Source organism: Pseudophryne corroboree, chromosome 1 (genome assembly GCF_028390025.1).
Source record: "Pseudophryne corroboree isolate aPseCor3 chromosome 1, aPseCor3.hap2, whole genome shotgun sequence".
Taxonomy (NCBI): domain Eukaryota; kingdom Metazoa; phylum Chordata; class Amphibia; order Anura; family Myobatrachidae; genus Pseudophryne; species Pseudophryne corroboree.
Window position 1 is genome coordinate 907672165 of NC_086444.1, and position 27617 is coordinate 907699781.

At 42.6% G+C, this 27617-nt stretch overlaps 1 protein-coding gene and 1 pseudogene across 10 annotated transcripts in view; one reads left to right on the plus strand and one right to left on the minus strand.

The window, feature by feature from the left end:
- Nucleotides 1-27617, plus strand: part of ADAD1 (adenosine deaminase domain containing 1) — a 660856-nt gene that overhangs the window by 509264 nt on the left and 123975 nt on the right. The gene's annotated exons all lie outside the window — the stretch shown is intronic.
- Nucleotides 14306-14424, minus strand: LOC134940477 (5S ribosomal RNA; annotated as a pseudogene).

A 27617-nucleotide genomic window follows, 5' to 3' on the forward strand; every position in this document is an offset into this window, starting at 1 on the left:
CAGCGCCATTTTCTCTCCTCAGGCTGCAGAGAACACGCTGGTCCTCTCCTCCACTTCTGACAAGTACAGGGTGCTATTAAGGGGGGGCACAAAGCGATTGTGATGCATTTGATAGTGTATATTACTATTTAAATCGCTGTTGGGCTGTGGACATACTGTGTTCACAGGCAATACTGGCGCTGGGTTTGTGAACTGGCTGCTCCTATCCTGTGTTCCTCTGACAGATTTTACTGTGGGTCTGTCCCCAAAATAAGTCCCAGTGTGTCTGTGAGTGTGCTGTACACGTGTGAGGCATGTCTGAGGCAGGGAGTTCCTCCCCGGAGGAAGCCATTTTAGGGACACAGAGTTGTAATGTGGTGGCGCTACCTGCACACCAAGAGCCTGCATGGGTGAAAGAGCTACGTGACAGTATGCATCTGATTAACCGTAGATTGGATAAGTCTGAATCTAAGGCTGCATGCTGGAGAAAATCTGTGGAAGATGTGATTTTTCAGGATGCTGTTATTCCTTATGCGGGCGGCCCCTCTGGATCACATAAGAGACCATTTGCAAATGTTCTAAACACTGATACCGACACGGATTCTGATTCTTGTGTCGACGATAGTGAATCCAGAGAGATAGATCATAAATTGGCAAAAAGTATACAATATATGATTGTGGCTATAAGGGACGTGTTGGAGGTTACAGAAAGCACTCCTGTACCTCAGGAGAAGGCTTATTTATGTAAGGAAAAGAAATCCAAAGTCACGTTCCTCTTTCACACGAACTAAATGCTCTGTTTGAAGGGATGTGGGTGAATCCTGATAAAAAAAATTGTATTCCTAAAAGGATTCACATACTGTAGCTTATCCTTTCCCGGTTGAAGACAGGAAAAAATGGGAGTCACCCCCTGTGTTAGACAGTGCACTTTCCAGGTTGACAAAGAAGGTTCTCCCTGCTCCTGGCACGGCTTCTCTGCCGCAAAATGGAAACAACATTGAAAGCCATTTATGTTACCAATGGTACACTGCTCAGGCCCGCTATTGCCTGCGCATGGGTGAGTCGCGCTATTGAAAAATGGTCAGAAAGCGTTTCATCAGAAATTGACACGATTGATAAAGATGATACTCCTTAAGTTAGGGAATATCAAGGACGCTGCTGCCTACATGCTGGAAGCAATGAAGGATATTGGACTCTTGAGTTCACAAGCCGCTACCATGGCAGTATCGGCTAGGTGGGCGTTGTGGATTCGCCAGTGGAATGCGGATGCAGATTCCAAAAGAAACATGGAGGTTCTCCCATATAAAGGTGAGGCCTTATTTGGCGATGGCCTGGATGCCTTAGTCTCGGCGGCTACCGCAGGTAAGTCGTCATTTTTGCCCTCTGCGCCTGCACCGGCAAAAAAGATCTATCATCCGCAAATGCAGTCCTTTCGGCCCAATAAATACAAAAAGACGAGAGGTTCCCACTTCTTTGCAGGTAGGGGAAGGGGAAAGAAGCCCACACTGGCTCCAGGTTCCCAAGAGCAGAAGTCTACCCCTAATTCTGCCAAATCCCCAGCATGACGCTGGAGCTCCCTTGCGGGAGGCCGCTCGGGTGGGGGCACGTCTCAAACTCTTCAGCCACGATTGGATTCTGTCTGGCCTAGATCCCTGGGTGTTGCAAATAGTATTTAGTGTTCTTTGGCTAATATCCCTAATGGGATAAATCAGGTGACACGTATGAAAGAAACCCTGTGGGATGCACTCTCTAGGGTATCAAACTTACCTCATATGTAGAACATATACTTTTAGATTAATAACACAGTATAAACCATCCAATAATTATAGAACTTAATATTTATTCATTTTATATGTAGAATATAATTTTGGTCATTAACACCAATACACTGTGAATCATGCAATAACTATAGAATTCAATACCTACCATTCAAAATACCACCTGTCTATTGGTGAATATCCCTATAGGATTTATCAGATGGTATGTATAAGTGGAGTCCATTGGGATGTATATAGTAGAATTATTAGAGTATTTAATAATTTCATCCCCTATATCCTTGTTTCCCCTCTTTCTGTCCTCTCCCCCCCCCCCCCCCCCTTGTTTTCACATACATATATTTTGCACTTAACATCATATGTTTAGGTTTTTACACGATTTGAGTTTTTCACGATCAAGTCACCCCCCCCTCCCGTCCCTCCCCCTTTCTTTCCTTGATGGCTTTTTATGAGAATATCACTCATTATTCATATTCATATAATGTTAAACACTGTCACACAATCAATACAAAATATATGCACTAAAAATACAGGTTGAGTATCCCTTATCCAATATGTTTGGGACCAGATGTATTTTGGATATCGGATTTTTCCGTATTTTGGAATAATTGCATACCATAATGAGATATCATGGTGATGGGACCTAAATCTAAGCACAGAATGCATTTATGTTTCATATACACCTTATACACACAGCCTGAAGGTCATTTTAGCCAATATTTTTTATAACTTTGTACATTAAACAAAGTGTGTCTACATTCACACAATTCATTTATGTTTCATATACACCTTATAAACACAGCCTGAAGGTCATTTAATACAATATTTTTAATAACTTTGTGTATTAAACAAAGTTTGTGTACATTGAGTCATCAAAAAACAAAGGTTTCACTATCTCACTCTCACTCAAAAAAGTCAGTATTTCGGAATATTCTGTATTTCGGAATATTTGGATATGGGATACTCAACCTGTACTGTCATTTTTAGACCATACTAAAATGCAAGACCTTCCGTTCTGCTTCCCTTCCTCTCCACACAATTTGGACACGCGCACAGTGTAATTAACATTTATATGTAGACTTTTTCACTATGTCACATGGGTCACTGTATAACAAACACACGTTTGGTTTATAATAATTTAATTACCATTCACATATTGCACATTTATTCACAATACATCCTATTTTAATATATACAAGTAGCATCGTCTTATGGATTTTATTTTCTGTAAACTTATTTTCAAATAAATTAATACACAGTCATGAGGTAACAACAGGAATTTTATTATAAATAATATATTTGTTACGACATACAAACAATACTAATGAATATCTTTTGGTATCTATAACGTGATACATTTGGGGCATGTGTGTGCATTTTGTCTCTCCTTTATTATTTCATGATTGTCATAATATTAAAATTAATAATTTAAAACATTAAAATAAATCTCATCATGTCATAATATCAAAATAAATATTAATATTTAATATAGTTTGTGAGAATTCAACTGTTTTAGGAGATCAGCATATATATAGATATTTACAAATTAACAATCTAGAAAACATAATTGTAAATATAAAAAGCTATATTAGACTATACACAATATGTAGTACTCATTTATCTATAAAGTAAAATTAGCGCTACAATACTGTATAATTTATGCGGTACTGTAGGTATCATAAATTTTGCAAATAGGGATGTAATAATGCGAGTGATTAATTCCAATTGTATAATGACCTATGGAGCTACAATTAAATATAGAGCGGCCCTGATCTGCATTAGGTGCTGATTGCAAACCATGGCAAAACATAGGCGGACACGAGCGGCTCTAACGGCTCTCGATACGTCACTGGATTTGAACGATCTGTGTGACGTATTGATTGGGGGGTTGTGGATGAACACGTGGGGCTATGAGCGGCTCCTGGACACGAGCGGCTTTCATTGACGGGCCTGCAATCAAATACATAGAGATACGAGCGGCTCCAACGGACTCCGACACGTCATAGGATTTGAATTACCCGCATGATGCGCTGATTGGTAGCGGACGGGATAAAAGGATACCACACCCGCTGCCTCAAATTACCCTGACAAAGCAAATGCGAAACGTACGTAGGGCCTGAGCGTCCCACGTACCTGTCTCTCATGTCCAATTGAAATGTGCATATTATACCAGAAGTGCTTATTGTATTAATGGAGATTATAGTAGTGCATGAATATATATCAGTGGAGCGATCTGTGGAAATTTAAATAGGCAGAGACTACTGTGATCACTTATCATTGAACTCAGACTACTCACAATGAGCTAGATATATGCAAGAATAGTCTATTTTGAATACCATAGACAAGGGATCTCACTGCTTAGACGATTATATATAATTTTATCTGGCTACATGTAACGACCAGACCACGTGTAATAGCCAAGGGACTCCCAAATATAATAGGGAAATCCACATATGGCTATCTGTGCAACTGCATACCAATAAAAACTCTTCAGTTAGTTTACTGTGTATGATATGGGCATGAGGATTTTTGTTAATCCAGAAGTGAACCAATTAATTTAATCATCTGCAACTTATATACTAACATCTATATACATACCAGACTACTACAAAATATTGTATATATTATTTACTTTAATACAATAGGGCCTGACACAGATAAGTGAGAGATTTTGGGAGATTGGATTATAATTTATATGGGGTCATGCCGTCTTTTGAGTCACTATAGGGATCTGACATTATTATATGAGAGATCTGGTGATGCTAAGGCATAAACTATTTTCTAATAACACACTCACCACTCTAAATATGAAATCATAATATGGTACAGCATTATTGAGAGGTGGATTTACATATGACACTATAAGTGAGAGATGATTCACTAACATCTATTGTGACAGTATATATGAGTGACACCCATCACTATGGAGAGGTAGATGGATTTTACATCTGACACTATAAGTGAGAGATGATCCACTAATACCTATTGTTAAGCATATGTGAATGACACCAGACACTATATGAGAGAATTGATTGGGTGACCTAACCCATATGAGAAGTGTGTCTCTACTTTGAAATTTGATACTATATGTAAGAGGTACTCCAAACCACACTTCACCATACATATATATACATATATTTTTTCACCGGTCTATGTGTCAGAAAAAATCTCCTATATGACCAGTGGCGTAACTAGAAATTTTTCTCCCCCAAGCCAAAAAATTTTTGGCGCCCCCCCCCCCCCCCCCCCCGCTGCATAACTGGGAGCAAGAAAGGGACAAATATGCGCGCGCCGAAGGCGCGCGCTGCAAAAAAAGGGGCGTGGTTTTGTTGGAATGGGCGTGGTTTCTCGTAAAGGGGCGTGGTATTGCAGGAAAAGACTACCTTATACCCCAGTTTTGCAACCTGCACGCCCAGACGTTAGCCACCACAGGAAAGAAAAATAATCCTGATTCATGCCCCTTACATTATTTGTCATTTTTCCTCCTTATAGTAATGCCCAGTATACATTATGCCACATACTGCAATGGCCCTTAGACATTATGCCGCACACAACAATGCACATGACACAATATGCACACACTGTAATGCCCCCGACACATTATGCCACACACCGTAATGCCCCCGACACATTATGACAGGAATCGCAATGCCCGTTATACATTATGCTACACACTGCAATGCCCCTGATACATTATAGCACATACAATGCCTGTGACACATTATGACACACACCGCAATGACCTTGAGACATTATACCACAATGCCCGTGATATAGTATACCATACACCGTAATGCCTGTGACACATACCGCAATGCCCTGCCCGTTATACCCTATGCCACACACCGCAATGCCCGTTATGTATTATGCCACACTGCAATGACCCTGAGACATTATACCACATACCACAATGCCCGTGATATAGTATACCACACACCGTAATGCCTGACACATTATGACACACACCGCAATGTCCGTGATACATTATGCCACACACTGCAATGACCCTGAGACATTATACCACATATCACAATGCCCGCGATATAGTATACCATACACCGTAATGCCTGTGACACATTATGACACACACCACAATGTCCGTGATACATTATGCCACACACCGTAATGCCCATTACACATTAAGTCCTACAGTAAGGCTTCTAATTACTTTTCAATTACCTTCTCGTTGTCAGGGGTTTCATGCACTGGGTGTCATGCTCGTTGCCAGGTGTTTCATGCACTGGGTGTCATGCTCGTTGTCAGGTGTTTCATGCACTGGGTGTCATGCTCGTTGCTAGGAGGTAGTCCTTGTTGCTAGGGCTGTGCTCCCAGTGCCACATATGTCCCCAGTGCCAGATATTTCCCCACGGTGCCAGGTACTCACATGCCCCCGGTGCCAAATATAGCCCCCCCCCCCATGTGCCAGGTACACATATACCCCCCCAGTGCCAGATATGCCCCCAGTGCCAGATATTCCCCCCCAGTGCCACATATGCCCCCAGTGCCAGATATTCCCCCCATGCCAGATATGCCGCCAGTGCCATATATTCCCCCCCAGTGCCACATATGCCCCCAGTGCCAGATATTCCCCCAGTGCCAGATATGCCGCCAGTGCCATATATTCCCCCCGAGTGCCATATATCCCCAGTGACAGATATTCCCCCCCAGTGCCAGATATTCTCCCCCAGTGCCATATAAGCCCCAGGGCCAGATATTCCCTCCCAGTGCCAGATATCCCCCCCCCCCCCCAGTGCCACATATCCACCCCGTGCCAGATATCCCCCCCCCAGTGCCATATATGCCCCAGTGCCAGATATCCCCCCCAGTGCCAGACATCCCCCCCCCCCAGTGCGATATGCCCTAGTGCCAGATATCCCCCCCCCCCCCAGTGCCATATATGCCCCAGTGCCAGATATCCCCCCCCCCTTCCCCAGTGCCAGATATGCCCTAGTGCCAGATATCCCCCGCCCCCCCCCACAGTGTCATATATGCCCCAGTGCCGGATATCCCCCCTAGTGCCTGACATCCCCCCCCCAATGGCCATATATTCCCCGGTGCCAGACACCCTCTCCTCTCTCCCCCCCCGTGACAGATATGCCGCAGTGCAGCCGCCGCTTGTTGGAGAACTTGGAGGGACACGGCGGGCGCAGCGTGTGCCTCTCCTGTGTCCCTCCTGAGTCCTGCATCATCTCCGGCGGCCGCGGGTCTGATAGGGGGAAGTGCCGTCCGTGAGCTCTAATTGGCTCACGGACGGCACTTCCCCCTATTAGACCCGCGGGCCGCCGGAGATGATGCAGGGCTCAGGAGGGACACAGGATAGGCACACGCTGCGCCCGCCGTGTCCCTCCAATAAAGCAGACTGACATGCGGACGTTCGTCCGCATGTCAGTCTGCTGTAATCAGTGGCGCCCCCGCAGCCCCTCGCCCCCAAGCCACCGCGAGGACTGCGGGGGCAGTAGTTACGCCACTGTATATGACACAGTGACACCTGACACTATATGTGAGAGGCGACTGGCTGATTCAATCCATGTGTGAAGTGTCTTTATTTTTTTAAAATTTGACACTATATTTAAGAGATACTTTAAATCACACCTTACCATACATATATCTATATATATCTCCCACTATTCTATGTGTCCGGGGGGGAGAAGAGAAATCCCCCACATATATAAATAAATATTCAATAGATTGGTCCTATCTGTACTAAAAATACTTTTTGGATTAACAGGATTTGGATGTTATGAAGACCTCCCATTAAATGTACTCCATAGGAGATCATATAATAGCTGCATAATACAGATGATCACGGTGTTATAAAATTCTTCTTAACATCATTTCTGGGCAATGAGCCAAGGTCTTTGACAGGAGTACTAAAAGTGATACTTTGTCATAAGCCTATGATTAAGAAGGAACACAATTGTATCTAACTCTCCCTTCAAGTAACATATTATAATACCCACAGAAGCACATTGATACTATACTTTAATAACATATATATCATCTCCTGTAGCAGATAAACAGTATAAGGGTTTGCATAGAGACATAAATTGCAGAGGACAGGCACGAAAGAGACGCTCAGAGGTTTTTAATAATTGTTTATTGTATATAAAAAAATTCTGTAACTCAGTGTTGTTGTGTCATTACACCAATGTTACATGTTTTTTCTTTTTTAAATATTTCGCAACAGTCAGACCTTGCAGACATGTAATAAAACATGTCTTCACATTTATAACAACTTTTAAAATACAAAATAAAGGTTACATTTTATTTAAACAATTTACTATTTGTGCACCGGAAACGGATCCTTTTTTTTTTCTTCTTTTTCCCCCTATTATTTACTATAGGCACTCTTGCCTGATCAGTGGTAGCACCCCCACTTTCCGTATGATCGATTTTTACGGTATTTAGATTTGGGGTATTGAACCATTAATCATATATTTATATGTGATAGATATTGTTATTCCTGTGCAACAGTTCCCTTCTTTTTCCCTTTTTCCCTTACTCAAATTGGATTCTGTCTGGCCTGAATCCCTGGGTGTTGCAAATAGTATCCCAGGGATACAAACTGGAGTTTCAAGACGTTCCCTCATGCCGATTTTTCAAATCGACCTTGCCAGTTTCTCCGCCAGAGAGCGAAGCAGTAACAGCGGCAATCCAAAAATTATGTCAAGACCAGGTCATAGTCCTGGTACCGTTGTCACAACAAAGGCGGGGTTTTTATTCAAGCCTCTTTGTTGTTCCGAAGCCGGACTTCTCGGTCAGACCGATCCTAAATCTAAAAGATCTGAATTGCTTCCTGAAAAGGTTCAAGTTCAAGATGGACGGGGTAATTCTGAGTTGATGTCAGCAGGAATTTTGTTAGCAATTGGGCAAAACCATGTGCACTGCAGGGGAGGCAGATATAACATGTGCAGAGAGAGTTAGATTTGGGTGGGTTATTTTGTTTCTGTGCAGGGTAAATACTGGCTGCTTTATTTTTACGATGCAATTTAGATTGCAGATTGAACACACCCCACCCAAATCTAACTCTCTCTGCACATGTTATATCTGCCTCCCCTGCAGTGCACATGGTTTTGCCAAAGTGCTAACAAAATTCCTGCTGCGATCAACTCAGAATTACCCCCGGAATCACTTTGGGCGGTGATTGCCAGTCTGGAGGAGGGGGGACTACTTGGTGTCGGTGGACATAAAGGATGCTTACCTGCATGTTCCCATTTATCCTCCTCACCAGGCTTATCTGAGATTCGCGGTTCAGGATTGCCATTACCAATTCCAGGCGTTACCTTTCGGGTTCTCCACGGCACCGAGGGTATTCACCAATCAATCAAGGTCCAGATTTCAGCAAAACAATTGGCCTCTCTTCCAGCGGTTCAGACCTTTGTGAAAGGAGTTCTGCACATCCAGCCTCCATTTGTGCCTCCAGTGGCACCATGGGACCTTAACGTGGTATTGCAGTTCCTTCAATCGGATTGGTTTGAGCCTCTACAAAAGATAGAGTTGAAGTTTCTCACTTGGAAAGTGGTGATGCTTTTGGCATTGGCATCCGCAAGGCTGGTGTCTGAATTGGGGGCATTGTCTCACAAGAGCCCTTACCTGATTTTCCATGAAGATCGGGCGAAGTGGAGGACTCGTCCACATTTTTTTCCGAAGGTGGTTTCATCTTTCCACATAAACCAACCTATTGTAGTGCCAGTAGTTACTGACACATTCACGGATTCAAAATCTCTAGATGTGGTTAAAGCTTTGAAAATCTATGTTGCTAGAACAGCTCGTATACGGAAAACAGAGGCTCTGTTTGTCCTGTATGATCACAACAAGATTGGCTGTCCTGCTTCCATGCAGACTATTGCACGTTGGATTAGAAATACGATTCAGCAAGCTCATACTACGGCTTGATTGCCGTTGCCGACGTCGGTGAAGGCCCACTCTACTAGGAAGGTGGGCTCATCCTGGGCGGCTGCCCGGGGGGTCTCGGCATTACAACTTTGCCGAGCAGCTACTTGGTCAGGGTCAAACACATTTGCTAAGTTCTACAAGTTTGACACCTTGGCCGATGAGGACCTAAAGTTTGGTCAATCGGTGCTGCAGGGTCATCAGCACTCTTCCGCCCGTACTGTAGCTTTGGTATAGACCCCATGGTCTTGATGTCGTCCCCAGCATCCTCTAGGACGTATGGAAAAATAGGATTTTGATAACCTACCGGTAAATCCTTTTCTCCTAGTCCGTAGAGGATGCTGGGCGCCCGTCCCAGTGCGTACTTTACCTGCAGTTTAGTTATTAGAGTTACACAAGTTGTGTTATCTTGGTTTCAGCATGTTGCGGCAATTGGTTCATGCCTGTTGGCGTATGTTATGTTGAATGCCATGTGTGCAGCATGGTTGAGGTTGTGAGTTGGTAGATATCTCACCACTGGTTAAGTAATTCTTTTCCTCGAAATGTCAGTCTCCCTGGGCACAGTTCCTACAACTGAGGTCTGGAGGAGGGGCATAGAGGGAGGAGCCAGTTCACACCCAATGAAAAGTATTTAGAGTGCCCATGTCTCCTGCGGATCCCGTCTATACCCCATGGTCTTGATGTCGTCCCCAGCATCCTCTACGGAGTAGGAGAAAAGGATTTACCGGTAGGTTATCAAAATCCTATTTTTACAGTTGAATGCTCTCAAAATATTTACTGATTACTGTAAAGGTGTGTACACATGGTGAGATCCTTGCTATGTTCAATTTTGACTATGCGATTTCCCTTGAACTCTCCCAGAGCCCAGATAGTACAGATTTTGACTATCTCTGCTTGAGATTTTGTCTATGTACAATTTTGACTGAGGGTGTGTACACACGGTGAGATTCGGACTTAACAGATTCTCACTGTGCGACAGGGGCTGGGTCGGCACTTAGCCAGTATCGCAAGCACATAATGAGTGTGCTTGCGATCCTGGTTCTGTGCGATTTTGGCTAAGTGTCAATCTTGACTATCTCTTCTATAGAGATAGTCAAGATTGACTTGCCTGCACAGTCTATTTTTTCTGCCGATGCCGACCGCGCGGGGCCGCACATCGGCATCGAATCGGGATCGCAAGGTGACTGTCACCTTGCGATCTGCACTATCTTTTCTTCCGATTCTGACTATATAGTCAGAATCGGAAGAAAAGATCTCACCGTGTGTACACACCCTAAGTGCTAATTTTGACTATACTTTGTACTAGATAGTACACTAGATAGTCAAGATTGACTTGCCTGCACAGTCTATCTAGCCTTATGATACCGAAAACACGGGAGTGCGCATCTCGATCAAATCTGTATCATAAGCTGCCCAACACCTTGAGATATGCACTAACTTTTCATAAGATTTTGACTATAGTTAAAATCTTACAGATTTATCTCACCTTAACTCAGATGTTGCGTTCTACCATGCTTTATTCTGAAGTTTTAAAAGTGCAGATTGTGCAACACTTCCTAGTGCTAATGAGGTGATCTGTTGCCTCCTGATGTACAGAGGGTTCTTTGGACCTTGACCAATACATAGTATTACTATCGGAGTGCAGCACAGTCAGAAGTGGGTGGTGTAATTGGTGCTTTAAAAGTTAGATGCTGGGTTGTAGTGTGTCCTGGAAGTTTCTTGAACACTATTACTTGAATTCGTTTATATAAAAAAGCATGTTTATGCAAATGTGTACATAATGTTGCCTTGTTTTCATGGAAAGCCTGTGTTTTGTAATATGCTGGCGTGGCAAGTAAAAAAAAAAAATTGTGTTGATGCTTTCCAGCAGAAATAGGTTTACACACAGAATAGGTAAGCAGAGTATATCTCTGCTGTAGATACACCAAGTCATCGTAAGTTAGAACACTAGCCAACTCCAGATCTCCCAATTCTTGCAAAAGGCACATAATTTGAAGCACTGTATTCTGTGTGGTACAGCTAAAGTCATGTACATTAAATGCAGACTTAATTGTTTTAGCTTCACAAGGGATATTAGAGTCCTACTTAGAATGAAGACTGGGTGAGTATTGTTGGGTAAGAGGAAAAGAAAAACAGTAATTGGTCTCAGAACATCTGCAGGGTGAATATCTGATACCAAAACCATTATGTTTTCAGAATCAATAAATCTGTTGTGTTTTATAACAACACGCTGCTGTCCATGGAATTACTAAAATTACTTATTGGCTATTAAGTCTATTTTAACCTTCTACAGCAACAGAGCTCAGAATTATATTAGAAAGTATTAAAAATGTTGTACGTTTTGCCTATATGTAGCAAATTTAGCCCATTCTGTTACAGATCCAACACATACACAAATCCTGAAATTGTCCATAGACTTCTTGGACTTTTGCCCTGCCAAAGCACTAATCCCAAGTACTAATCCTATTTGCGAACCAAGATGCAAAACTGAGGAAAAAATACACAAGGCAGGTCCAATAGGAGTGATCCTCACCATGCTTCATTATGCTTAATTTGCAGCTTCATACCAATCCCTTTCCAAAATAAACTCTAGTACACTATTTACAAGCTAGGACACAAGATTGAGGAAAGAGTATCAGAATTGAGGAAAAAGTACCCTGCATGGGAATCGCACCAAGCTTCTCGTGCCACATGGTACAAAAGGGATATATGTATGAGGACGCCTCTTTACCTCAAAAATGTCACATATATTTGAGACCATGCAATACCTACAGTCCAATCCCATTTTCAAAAGCAGAAAGGAATAATGCACCCTGCAACTGATGAATTTCACTATAGGACACATTTGCCAAAGATTGCATCCATCTTATACAAACTATTTGTCCTCTCAATAGTTTAAGTTAATGTGGGGAGAAAATAGTTTTCCCAGTTGAGTGTTTTTAAGTACAGTAACTTATTAGCACGTTATTTAGATGACCAGTTACAGCCTGGACTCTAGGACTTCTTATTTACCACATTGCTATCTCATACTTTCTGCAGTATTTGTTTATTATTTACTTATTACCAGTTATTTATATAGCGCAAACATTCTATAGCGCTTTACAGAGAATATTTTGCCATTGGAGCTTACAATCTATATTTCCTACAACATGCATACACATTCACACTAGGGTTAATCTTTGTCGGTAACCAATTAACCTACCAGTATATTTTTGGATTGTGGGAGGAAACCTGCACAAGCAAAGGTAGAATATACAAACTCCATACGTCCCATAATGAGAATTTAACCCATGACATCAGTGCTGTGAGGCAGTAATGTTAACCATTAAACTGTCCATGCTGGGCAGTATGGATCCTAAGGGTGCTACTACATGCTATGGGCAACTGCAAGTACGCTGACTATGAAATCAAGCAAGGTTTGGGGAGTTGCGCACTCAACGTCCCTCACTAAATTTTAGGATTCTCATAAAATACTGTATTTACCCAAAGGGTGTCACATATTCATCCATCCTTCCTTCTATAAGAATCTTTTCATCAAGACACACTTTCCATCTGTTTTATGGCATTTACATGTATTATAGACTACATGTAAATGTACAGAGACTGCCATAAAACATACTATAGACTACGTGGTGCATATATAGGTTTTAACACATAATAGCTGGTATTGGTATATAGCAAAAAGAAGAATCTAAAAAGCGCTGACAAGCTACTTAAAAATGTTTTTTTTATTCACATTTTTATATAAAACCTCAGTCAGGAAGCCGCTGAGTTGTTCTAAGGCGGGGAAACGCGTCTCTGTTTGAAAGTGTTTGTGGAACCTTTACTGGCTGTAGCTGTACACCCATTCCTCGAGCACTGGGATCGATACTGCACCACTCCGGATAAGGCTCACATTAAGGGCTTGGAGCGCCAGAGCCAGGAGCCGTTAAATGCTGGATGCTACCCAGAAGGAGGATCTGGTAACAACTACATTCCGACAGCTAAATAACATGGCCATGTTTGAATAGCAATTGCCTTGTTTTAAACTCTACAAAAGAACAGTTTTTTTCTCTGCATGCACACTAATCGCTTTGCCTAACAAAACCTCAAATAAGACACTCTGTGGCATATTTGCATATTTGTTGGACAGTGATTTCCAAGACTTTTAAATCATATTGGCTACAAGAAACTGCACTATAATGGCTTACTAATCTAAGACAAATGGGGAGAAAAGAAGACTCTTTTGTGGGCGCACTCTTAACTTTGGACAATAAATGAATTAGTCAGAATAAATTAAAATTTATAATTTTAATGATTTCACAGAATTAAGATAATCAGTGGTTCTTGAAAAAGAATTAACAATGATCAAAAGATCACAATATATTTAGATAGCACTACGTGCTGATACAAAGTAGAAGCTAACTCCTGGCTGACGGAATAGATTCTGAGTGTTATAAGCAATAGCTAAAATGTTAAACGGTACGTTCCAATGATAAACATGTTCCTGTTGTGTATTCTATGTCACAATAAACTAATACAGTCTGGATACTGGTTTATCTTGTGAGTGGTATATATGTAGCTCTCATATTCAACCAATTAATAGAAAAAGAGTGGAGAGTGAGATGGCAGTGTGAATCTACTGTCAGTGTTAGACACTGTACGTGCTGAACCAATTAGCTCTACTACACTGAGTCTTCCTCAAAGGTCACCCACTTGAGTACTGACCCAGCCCAACACTGATTAGCTTCCGAGATCGAACGGCTTCGGGCGTTTCCAGTGTGGTATGATCGTAGAGAGAATGGACAATGATTGGAAGCTCAGGAATCACTGATGAGAGTTCACGAATTTACACAGTTATTCAGGACCGATAATTGTCAAAGAAGAAATCAGATGGATCTGCTGCCAATGTTAGACAGGGACATAGTCCTGAATCAATGGTGAGAGTCCATGAAATAAAAGAAAGGGGGAAAAAGAAGGGGGAGGGAGAATTGGTGAGTATAAATATTATTGGAAATTTACACAGGATTATTGTTCGTGGCAATAGTGGAATAGACTGCAATGTTTATTCTGAAATTGGCTGGATAACTGGTAAGTGCCAAAGTATGGTATATGTGAGTATTATTATCTAAAATGGTCCTCAAAATATTCCTATGTTGAGGGTGTCTGAGAAAAAATACAAGGCACGAGGAAAGATAACAAAGTAACCAATAGACTGAATAAAGTATCCAACTATTAAATGATAATGGTAAAGAAACAAGACCAAATAGTAGAACGACTGACAAAAAATTACAGTGGTAACTCTTAATTAAGAATGGTCTATTGAGGTTCAGAATAAATCACTGCAAATATCATGATACAAATAAATTTCAATAATTGCAAAAATCAGTGAATATTGCTGATATTAATGCAAGTGATAGAGGCGAAGACAAACATTTAATACCTAAAGATCTGCCAATATAGCCTGATTTCAGAATGCATAGTGATACATGAGATAAGTCTGATAAGCTATTGCTCTTACGATTAAATGAAAACAAATGTCCAATTAGTGCGGGCCTAGATCTGCCGATATTTACCATACATAATTTTTTTGTGATAAGGTGTAAAAACAGATATTACCCGCGCTGAGTATAGGAGGATATCCCCTATTACAATGCTGTAGCCCGTCTCGGTCTGTGAGGGAGTGCAGGTGCCGCCGGCCTGGTGGAGACCCTGGCGGGTGCAGGAAGCCGTCCCCTGCTCCGATCACCTTGCGGGTGTAGGAGGCCGTCTGCTGCTCCGATCAGCTCCGGGACGAGAAAATCAGGAGAGGCGCAGAGCATGAATGTGTATGTCAGAACGTCCGTCGCTCCGTTCAGCCAGGAAGAAGGGGGATGTTGTCGGAAGACGCGTTTCACCCGTCTGCCGGGCTTGATTCCTGCACTATAATGGCTTACTAATCTATTAATATCTGCATCTATATTAGAAATCTAATTAGAGGGTCTAATGGAACAGAGATTTGCCTTATATATATTTAAATTGCATGGAGACAAAGAATAGGTAGAAATCAATATTGTTTTTTTATTAGATATATTTTATTGAAGCCGGTAAAATAAGGTTCTGAATTAAAGGTTTTATATATAAATGTGAATGAAAAAAACATGTTTTTAAGTAGCTTGTCAGCGCTTTTTAGATTCTTCATTATGCTATGTTTGTATTTTGAAGGGTGGAGTAGTCCCTTTGGTTTCAAAGAGCTGCAGGCAAAGCTGTATATTTGAGTATAATTAATCGGCGCCAGGTGGTACTTTGTACTTGTTTGTGTCTTTTTGTATTGGTATATGTCATCTGTTACATATTGCTTTTGGTTTTTTTAATCATTCGTTACATGTGTAAGCGTTATATATATATATATATATATGTATATTCACCAATGTGATCCGGCACTCCCTCCGTCCCCACGGAATCCAAAACCTGCTCCTGTGCCCTCCTCCTTGAGAGACGAAAGTCTCACACAGATACTGTCCAGATAGCGGCGGCACTCGGAGACTTCATAAAGTGCATAAATGGTTTATTGGAAACTCTACGTTTCGGGGTACGCAGCCCCTTCGTCAGGATAACATACATGCATGAAAAACAGTGTTTAAATACCATACCCACGAGGACGCTCCACTCAGCTTCCAACTGCGTCGCCCGAGTTCCGGGTCTGTCTCACCGGAAGTGATGACATACCGGCCCGACCAGCTGGCGCGTTGGAGCCGCAGACAGTGTCACCATGGTTACCAATACAATCACAAAACAACCATATTAAGTGTACATACATACATAACACATATCCTCCTCTTATATTACATCACATGGACAATATCAATAGTGACTCATAGTAACAAACGTGAAACCAAAAAAAAAAATATAAAAACAATCTAAAAGCACTGTCAATAAACAGGCACCCGTCCGCCTCAGCAAAGCATCAAAATAATGGGATAATGGGTTAATAACTCTCATTCTATAATGCTATTGTTTACATTCAAAAACATCCCACTGCTATCAGTTAGTATTGTATACCCTTAAAGTTCCTGAATTCACAAAAAACATTTAAAATTAATTGTCTCATTAAGGCCCTTCGGAAAAATGGTATTCAATCTATTAATCCACATTGCTTCAACCTGTAACAATTTCTTAGACCTGTCCCCCCCCCCCCCCCCTCATAGATCGTGGGACATGGTCAATCAGTTTGTATCGCAATGTGGCTACACTATGCCTTGCCTGTGCAAAGTGCCTTGCTACAGGCTGCTCACTTTGTCCAGACTTAATGGCCTCCCTTATCGCATATCTGTGTTGGGCCATACGGATCCTGAACTCACAGTCCGTTTTTCCCACATACCCCAGCCCACAGGGGCATGTCAGTAGATAAATAACGAACTTGGATTTACATGAAATTGAAAACCGGATGGCATATTTTCTACCCGTATGTGGGTGTTGGAAATATTCCCCTGGACTTAGAAAGCTGCATGTCGTGCATCCACTGCAACGGAAACAACCCTTTCTCTGTTTCAGAAAGTGTGTAGGTTCAGTATTGAATTTAGACAGGTCGGTCTTGACTACCATGTCTCTGATACTTCTATTTCTTGAATAGCTAAATAGGATCTTGCTCCCAAATGTTTTTCCCAATTCCTTATCTGTGGCTACCAAAGGCCACAGTTTTTTCACCTGTTTACCTAGGTATGGGCTGCTAGCATTGAACTGTGTCACCCACGGGAATCTATTGTGTAAACTTTTCTTACTACTGGGTACTAATAATTGATCACGTGTCTAGGCTAAGGCTTTCCTTTTTGCCTTCTCTAAATCTGTAGCTCTATAGCCTCTCTGGATAAACTTCTGTATCATTACATCTAATTGTCTGTCCCTTTCATCTCTATCACTGTTAATCCGACAGACTCGTAATAATTGTGAATAGGGCAACCCCTGTGTAGTCGATCTGGGGTGTAAGCTGTCTGCCCTCAATAGATTGTTTCTATCGGTAGGCTTAGTGAACAAGCTGGTTTCAATCTCCCCTGCATTTAGAGTGATACACACATCTAGAAAGTTAATCTGTTTCCTGTCTATAGTAGCCGTAAATTTAATCGGGCTATCTGTGTCATTATGCTCTTCAATTAAACTAGACAGACTAGATTCTTCACCATTCCAAAAAACGATGACGTCATCAATGTACCTAAGGTATAGAGTTAACTGAGCTGTTATACCTGGGATCGTCAAAAATAAATCTCTCTCAAGTTCCCACATGGTATGAGTTTGCGAAGGCCGGCGCTACGGACGATCCCATCGCACAACCCGTACATTGAATAAAGAACTCCTTCTCATACAAGAAATAATTATGAGTAAGTGTGAAATCTAACAATAATAAAAAGAACTCAATGTCTGGCCCGTTATAACGGGGATTGTTAGTGATTAAATGCCTTACTGCTGATAACCCTGCTTTATGCGGGATGCATGTATAAAGACTTGTAACGTCTAACGACGCCAAGACTGTTTCTTTAGGGACTTTGTCTATTTCCACTAACTTTCTCAACAAGGATGATGTATCCTTCAGGTGAGTGGGTGTGTCTTGGATACATGGCTGTAGAAAACTATCGCAATACACTGCCAGAGGTTCGTTTAGAGACCCCCTGGCAGAGATAATAGGTCTGCCAGGGGGTTTCGGGGTCTTTATGTAGTTTAGGAATAGCATAAAACACAGGGGTTATCGGATATTCCACTGTTAGAGCCTTACTAACCGATGGCGATATAATATTATCTTTCACCGCCTGTGTCAGTAGGGTATCCAGCTCGCCCTTAAACTTAGATGTAGGATCTAGTCTCAGTGTTTTATAGGTATTGCTATCCGACAACAAACATCTACATTCCTGTTTATAATCCAATGTATCCAAAATCACAATTGCCCCCCCCCCCCCTTAGCACTACGAATGATGATATCTTCACATACACTTAACCCCTTCAAAGCTTCAAATTCTGCTTTTGACAAATTAGAATGTATGGAATCAGAACATTCACCTGGTAGCATTTCCAACATTCTGCCAAACGTTCTAATAGATGGATTTAAAGAATACGGTTCAAACATAGATTTGGAAAACTTTCTCACCTGCAAAGGAAGAGTATTATCATACACATTTGATGCCTCTGGTGTCACCTTAGAGAAATGCTCTTTTAATTTTAGAGACCTCGTTAATTTATAAGAGTCTATCTTCCACTGAAATGGGTCAAGAGACCGTGTTGGAACAAAAGATAGTCCTTTTCCAAGAACCTGATTTTCAGCCGGAGATGACGTCCTTGAAGATAAATTATAAATCAGTTGTTCCTGGCCCGGGGTGGTCGTGTACTTCCTTTTGCTCCTCTCCTGCCGTCTCTTCTGCCCCCCTCGCCTCGTCGGGGCACCTCTCTGCCGGCTATGATTGCCCTTGTACGCACCCCTAAAGGGACTTCCCGATGAGATGACTGTCTCCCAGGGGTATGCTCCTCAGCTTCACTTGCCGACGTGCTAGATTGATAATGCCGCGGCCCTTTTTTCCAGTAGTGTGGCTGTCGTCCAGACTGCCCTCTGTTAGTCTGGTTACTTAACCACGCATACACCCTGTGCTGATCATAGTCCTGTTGTACCTTGGTGCGTTTTTGTTTTTTAAACTTAATATTGTTATTCTTAAAAACCTGGCCACGGAGGTGGAATCTTATAAGAAACAAACACAGACACGGCAAACATAGACTTAAAACGGTTAGGACTCCATTTTAAGCACTAAATTACCTCAGCCAGTATAAAAAAAAGCGGGAAGACCGTGCACCTTTGAGGGGGCGGGACTTCACTATGAGCGGATCCAGCAGCTCACAGCGCCATTTTCCCTCTGCAGTGGACATAGACGCTGACTGTCAGGGAGGCGCAGCTCCTCCAGAGTGACTTCAGATTACCTCAGCGGTACCAGGGGGTCATTGTAGGGGGGGGGAGCGATTATTAGTGTACTAAGTACCCAATCTGCGACCCGGCTAAGCTTGGCATTAGCGATAAGGGCGCGGTGTGCTGGCTCCCCTAATATCTGTGTCTCCCTGGAAGGTCTCTTTGTGGGTTAATTGTGCTCTTAACCTTTTCCTGTGTGTGTGTTGTCACATTATGTCATGTACGGCAGAGTGTGCCTCTTCCCCAGGGGGGGCTCACTACTGTGTACTCAGTGTAGTGCACCTACACCTGTTGTGTGAGTTTGTGGTTGCTGGGTGAGTGGCTGCAGGCTACATACAGTGCTGCGTGAGTGTGTGTGTGTGGGATTGTGTGAGTGAGAGGGCACTGACGGACCACTGCTACCGCAGCTTATGGAGTGTGTGTGTGTGTGTGTGTGTGTGTGTGTGTGTGTGTGTGTGTGTGTGAGGAAGATGGAAAGGTGAGTGCTGCTGCTGGGTGAGTGACTGGAGTAAAAAAAAAAGTGTGAGTGCTGCTGCAGGGAGATAGGAGTGAGAAAGTGCTGCCAGGGGAGTGAAAGTGTGTGAGGGCTACTGGTACTGGGAGTGAGTGTGCGCTGCTTCAGCCACAGCCTTCGCAAGTGCGGTCTGTGGACGGTGTAGAGAGCTGGAGCAACTGCAAAGTGGAGTATCTGTGCCGCAGGAGAGGTCCCACTCAGATAAGTATTGATTACTTATTGTGCATTGAGTGTATTGGCTAGTTGGTTTTTATTTTCTTTATTGTTCTTTCAAAAGGTAATAGGGAGTTAGTTTTTCAAAGTGATGAGCCTCACTCAGTGCATGTTGTGCAAGATGTATGCGCACCTGGACCAGACGACCCAGGGCGAAAACATATGCGCAAGATGTGAGCGAACAGTTGCCCTGGAAGCCCAGGTAACTGATCTAGAGCAGACCATTACGCGACTGAGGGATATTCACAATCTCGAGCGAAGTTTAGATAGAACGGTGGAGGAATTGCAGCAGGGGTCACTGGTAGTCGAGGATAATCAGGTAAGCAGTTGGGTCACTGTAAGAAGGAAGAAAAAGATGGGGAGGCACGACATCTCGGATCTATCAAACCCATAAAAATTTGCCCGATTGGACGAAGATTCAGTGGATGATAGCGACAAAATGACGGAGTCGGAGGAGACTGCTCCCTCTAGCAACCGGAGGTGTGGTCCCTCTGGCTCAGATGGGATGAAAGATAGTGAGGCACCCAGGCAGATGGATAGGGGACTCTATCATCAGGAAGGCAGATAGGGCAATCTGTGATCGTGATCGCCGTATGGTCTGTTGTCTCCCAGGTGCTCGAGTACGGCACATCGCGGACCGGGTAGGTAGATTGTTGGGAGGGGCTGGGAAAGTCTTAGTGCACGTTGGCACCAACAACAAAGTTAGTGGTAGGTGGGATGTCCTTAAGAAAGATTATAGGGACTTAGGCCAGAAACTAAAAAAAAAGGACATCTAAGGTGTCAGCCTCCAGAGCCTTACCTCCGGCGGGTGCTCCCGCGGGTTACCGTCCTGCTGGTTGGCACGGCTGCGGCAGCAGGGAGCCGCTGGCGGCGAGTCCTCCTGGATGGATGTGCGGCTGCCAAGGGCCGGGGTCCGAGGGTCTGGAGAGCCGGGCGCTGCTGTAAGGTCCTCTGGTGGTGACACATTATAGTGTGTCAGAGACAGAAGCTGGCAAAAGGTGTGCATTAGCAGCTAAGTATGTCTCCTGTGCTGGGGGGCAGCCATGTTGGAGACCAGAGTATTACCAATGAAGTTCCCAATCTGTGTCCAGCCAATCCTGCGTGTTCTCCCCTTTCAAAAGGAGGCTGGCTCAGAGGGGAGAGTGCCAGTGCTTCAAGTTACCTCCTTGTGAAAAGTTCTCCAGCTCTGTGCTCCCAGGTTACTTCTGGTTCCTGGTCCTGGTTGCTCTCATCCATCGGTTACCTAAACGCTGCTGCAGTCCTGCTGTCTAAATCAGTTGCCACTCGTGGAAGCGCTCACAGGGTTCCCGGTCGTAGAGGATCTCCAGGTGCTAACGGCGGTTCCCGCAGCAGTCTTCGGGGTAAATTTACTAAGATGGAAGTTCTATTTAAGATGGGATGTTGCCCATAGCAACCAATCAGATTCCAGGTATTATCTTCTAGAAGGTGCTAGATAAATGAGAAGTAGAAGCTGATTGGTTGCTATGGGCAACATCCCATCTTAAATAGAACTCCCATCTTAGTAAATTTACCCCTTCATTTCTTCAAAGTCCAAGTTCTTCAGCCTCGTCTTTCAATCACAAACCACAGTCTTCATTTATTCAAAGTCCAAGTTCTTCAGCTTCGTCTTTTAATCATAAAACAGTCTTCAGTTCTTCTTTACCGGAGTTCTTCAGCTTCACTCTTCAAGTCATTTAACCATAGACTCTAATTCTTCCAGTTTCTTCTAATTCTCCAATATTCGTGTACAGTTTGATTATTCATTAAAACTACAGTTATATTCCTACGCAGTCCCCCTTTTCTCTACGCACTCCGGCCAACATTAACACTTAGTTTGGCTTCCACCCCATGAGGAGGAATTACATTCAGCCACCTCGTTTACTCTCCTCACAGGTAGCTGTCCCTTCAGCCAAAACTCGGTTGTCAGAACCCCCACTTACACCGAGCGTGACATAAGGTAATTTTCTCAGAAATATTACCAGTGCCACGCGGTAGCCCAGGGAGACAGCGGGAGATTAGGGAGGTAAATGTGTGGCTCAGAGACTGGTGTAGGAAAGAGGGATTTGTGTTCTTGGAACACTGGGCGGACTTATCAGTCAGGCGCCATCTTTTTTCTCGTGACGGATTGCACCTGAATGAAGAAGGGGCGGCGGTGCTGCGGGGAAGGATGGTTAATAGGTTGGAGGAGCTTTTAAACTAGGAACCTGGGGTGAGGGTTTAGCTAGAAACTATGGGTCATGCAGCGAGAATAGTAGGGATGGTGGTAGTGAGATAAAAGGGGGTGAGGGAAAGTGCAGCCGGTAAGGGTATTTACATGGGTTCTAATAAGGGTATTAAGAAAGGTATTGCCAAAGCATTAAATAATAACAATTGTGTCATCATTACAGCCTATAGAAAATGTTGTATGGAACTTAAGGGAAAATACTTATGTCAGGGCGGTGAATTTAGACTGGAACATTGGGTTGATCAAAGAGAAAAGTAAGGTGGGCATTACTAAGTGCGGTGGGGTTGGAGAGGGAGCGAGAAGAACATCTGTATCAGTAACTCTAGGGATGCACTAGTAAACCAGTTTGGGATATCTTTAAAGAAACAAACAAATAAAGGAACCAATAAACTAAAATGTATGCTTGCAAACGCAAGAAGTCTAGCAGGTAAAATGGGGGAATTGGAATTGTTAACATCAAAGGCTGAGTATGACATTATAGGTATTACGGAAACATGGTGGGACGACTCTCACGACTGGGTTGCAAACTTGGAGGGGTATTCTCTTTTCAGGAGGGACAAGGCAAACAAAAGAGGAGGAGGTGTATGTCTTTATGTTAAACCATCACTTAAACCATACTTAAAGGCGGTTATCTATGAGGAGACTGGCGATAATGTGGAGTCACTATGGGTTGAAATCTCAAGTGGGGGTATTGATGCAAAAAAACTAGTCATAGGCACGTGCTACAAACAGCCGGATATTAGCATACATGAGGAAGAACAACTCTTGCAGCAAATTAAAAAAACGGCTGCGGGATTGGGGGACATCCTTGTGATTGGGGATTTTAATTACCAGGATTTAAACTGGAGTAACAATTCATGTGCTAAAGCGAGGGGCAACAGGTTCTTAAATATGTTAAAGCAGGGATGGGGAACCTTCGGCCCTCCAGCTGTTGTTGAACTACACATCCCAGCATGCCCTGCAACAGTCTTTGCATGGCCAAATAGCAAAACTATAGCAAGGCATGCTGGTATGTGTAGTTCAACAACAGCTGGAGGGCCGAAGGTTCCCCACCCCTGTGTTAAAGGATCACTACTTATCTCAATTAGTCGAGGAACCAACTAGGAGTAAAACTACCCTGGATCTAGTAATTACTAATAATGTGGACATTATATCAAACACTAAAGTTGGGGAGACCTTTGGGTAACAGTGATCACTATATGATCACATTTGACATCAGTTTCAGGAAACATAGCTACAAGGATTCCACCAAAACTTTTAACTTTAGGAAGGCTAATTTCAGTATGCTTAGATGTGCACTTAACGACATAGAGTGGGAGGTTCTGTTTAATAACAAGAACACTTCGGAACTGGGGGATGTTTTAAAAGGGTTGCTGGATAGCAATATTCATAAATTTATTCCCATGGGCAGTAAACGCAGGAGTATTAAACTCAAACCGATGTGGCTTAACAAGAAGGTTAAGGCAGAAATGGATTTAAAAAAAAGCGGGCTTTCAAAGCATTTAAATCTAATGGAAAGGAGGAGTCTTTCAAGTATTACAAGGAATGTAATAAGAAATACAAAAAGCAATGAGCTGCTAAAATGGAAAATGAAAAGCAAATCACTATAGAGAGTAAACCCAATCCTAAAAAGTTTTTTAAATCCATAAACGGTAAAAGGTTAAAAAAGGAGAATATAGGTCCATTAAAAGATGAATTAGGAGAATTGATAAATGATGACGAAATGAGAGCGGAAATACTGAACAAATTCTTGTCATCCGTATTCACCAGAGAAGAACTGATGCTGGGAGTAGAGCATAACAATTGTGACAGAAATGATTCATGGTTAGATCCTTGTTTAAGTGAAGTAGTAGTCCGGGAGAGACTAAGCAAAATTAAGATTAATAAATCACCTTGTTCTCATGGACTTCACCCGAGGGTTCTTATGGAGCTTAGTTCACAACTAGCACGACCCCTGTACTTGATGTTCAATTAGATCAGGCATGGTACCGAAGGATTGGCGTATAGCTGAGGTAGTGCCATTATTTAAAAAAGGATCCAAAAATCTTCCGGGAAACTACAAACCAGCTAGTTGGACATCTATAGGGGGGAAAATATTGGAAGGAATTCTAAGGGACAGCATACAGGAGTATCTACAGTCCACTAGGATTATTAGCAAGAACCAGGATGGGTTTGTGAGGGACAGGTCATGTCAGACTAACTTAATTAGCTTCTACGAGGAAGTGAGCAATAATCTTGATCAAGGAAAAGCAGTGGATGTGGTCTTCCTAGATTTTGCAAAAGCCTTCGATACAGTTCCTCACAGGAGGCTGATGATCAAATTAAATGTGCTTGGCCTAGGAAAAACTATTTGCACATGGATAAGCAACTGGATGGATAGCAGGGTACAGGGAGTAGTGGTCAACGGGAAGTGGTCAACCTGGTCCCCAGTAGTTAGCGGAATACCACAAGGGTCCATACTCAGACCACTACTGTTCAACATATTTATCAATGACCTAGAAATAGGCCTGGAGAGCACAGTGTCAATCTTTGCAGAGGATACTAAACTGTGTAAGGTAATTAACTCAGAATTGGATTGCAGAATGATCTATCTAAACTTGAACTCGGCTTCTAAATGGAAAATGAGGTTCAATACAGACAAATGCAAGGTTATGCATTTCGGGACTAAAAACAAACTAGCAACCTACATATTAAATGGGGAACGCCTAGAAGAAACAGATTTGGAAAAGATTTGGGGGTACTCATTGATAATAGTCTTAATAACCATACACAATGTCAAAACGCAGTAAAGATGGCATGTAAGGTGCTAGCGTGCATAAAAAGGGGAATTGAGACAAGGGACTCGGATGTAATCCTGCCGCTGTATAAAGCATTGGTACTGCCGCACATGGAATATTGTGTTCAGTTTTGGGCACCATATACTTTTTTGTATAAAAAAGACATCCGTGAACTTGAAAGGGTTCAAAGGCGAGCTACTAAATTGATTAAAGGCCTAGTGGGACTGGATTATAAGGAAAGGCTTACTAGGTTGAATATGTATACACTAGAAAAGAGGCGCACAGAGGAGCTATTATTAATATCTTCAAATATGTAAAGGGACATCACAAATAGTTGAGGAATTATTTATTAAAAGAACACAATTTAGGACACGTGGGCCCTCGCTGCAGCTGGAGGAGAGAAAGTTCTGAATGCAACGGAGGAAAGGGTTCTTCACTGTTAGGGCAATCAGGATGTGGAATTCCCTGCCAGGGAAGGTGGCAATGGCGGACTCTGTAATTGGATTTAAAAAAGGAATGGATACATTTCTGAATGAAAATTATATCCAAGGTTATAATACAGTACTTAAAATATCAACGTGGTTAATCCAGGGGTAACATGAGTTATTGTAGTTAACTAGTCATAAAACATTATTCAGCGAGTATGTAGAATCATCACAACTTAATACAGGTTGAACACGATGGGCAATTTGCCTCTATTCAACCTCAATTACTATGTTACCCAGGCCAATTGTAAAGCTCACCGGAATTTGTTGCGCTATATAAGAAACTTTTAATAAATAAATAATAGCGGGCTGAACCAGCATGGCTGGATTATAAAAAATGAATGATTTCGCATATTTCTACTAAATTGTCCCGCAATGAGAAAGAGACGCAATACTAGGCTATAAATACAGAGGAGGATGCCGAGTCTCTTCAGAATGACTTAGTTAAATTAGAAGCATGGGCAGCCAAATGGAGAATGCGCTTCAACACAGACAAGTGTAAGGTAATGCACTGTGGTAACAAGAACAAAAATTACACCTACCTACTAAATGGGGTCAAATTAGGGGATTCTGTACTGGAAAAGGACTTGGGTGTCCTCATAGATAGCAAGCTAAGCAGTAGTACCCAAAGTAGGACTGCAGCAAAGAAGGCTAATAAGATATTAGCATGCATAAAACGGGGTATTGATGCTAGGGACGAGAGTATTATACTCCCGTTATATAAATCACTAGTGAGGCCACACCTTGAATACTGTGTACAATTCTGGGCACCGTACTACAAAAAGGATACCCTAGAGCTTGAAAAGGTACAGAGGAGGGCGACCAAACTAATTAAGGGCGTGGAGACGGAATACAAGGAAAGGCTTGAAAGACTCTAGGCATGTTTACACTGGAAAAGCGGAGACTAAGAGGGGATATGATCAACATCTACAAATATATAAGGGGACAATACACAGAGCTTGCGCGGGACCTGTTTTTGGTTAGATCAACACAGAGGACTCGTGGACACTCGCTCAGGTTAGAGGAGAGGAGATTCCGCACAATACGGCGTAAAGGCTTTTTCACGGTAAGGACAATACGTGTTTGGAATTCCCTGCCCGAGGGAGTTGTAATGGCGGAATCTGTCAACACCTTTAAGAATGGGTTAGATAAATTCCTAATGGATAAGGATATCCAGGGGTATGGTGCATAGTCATGCATTATAGTTACTATAAATAGGGATAAAATGCAACGGCTGACAGCAGCATCAGTCAGAAATTTTAGTCAAATCATCATGCAGAGGAGACCACAAATAGGTTGAACTCGATGGACAATTGTCTTTTTTTCAACCTCAGATACTATGTTACTTAAGACAGTCTGTGGATGAGTTTATAAACAGAGACTCAGTCCCCAAACCAGCGTCTCAGACCCCCTACCATTTGTTCGCAAAAACATACTCTGTCCCATATCCTGCTGTCTGACTTGGATGATCAAGGGTCAGACATGGAGGAGGGGGAGGTGGACTCAGAGGGGGGGATGCTGCTCTGTCACAGGGAATAGAGGCTCTTATAGAAGCTGTCGGAGACGTTCTGCAAATTCCTGATAAGGTGAGAGGAGTGTGAGGAATCTTATTTTAATGTAAAAAAATAAATCCTCAGTCACGTTTCCTGTATCAAAGGAACAGAATACCCTGTTTGAAGAACCGTGGGTTAATCCTGATAGGAAATTTCAGATCCCTAAACGGTTACTCTCATCCTTTCCTTTTCCTCCTGAGGATAGGAAAAAAAGGGAAAATCCACCGATAGTGGAGGCATCAGTATCCAGGCTGTCACGGAAAATAGTGTTGCCTGTCCCTGGTGCAGCCTTCCTGAAAGACACAG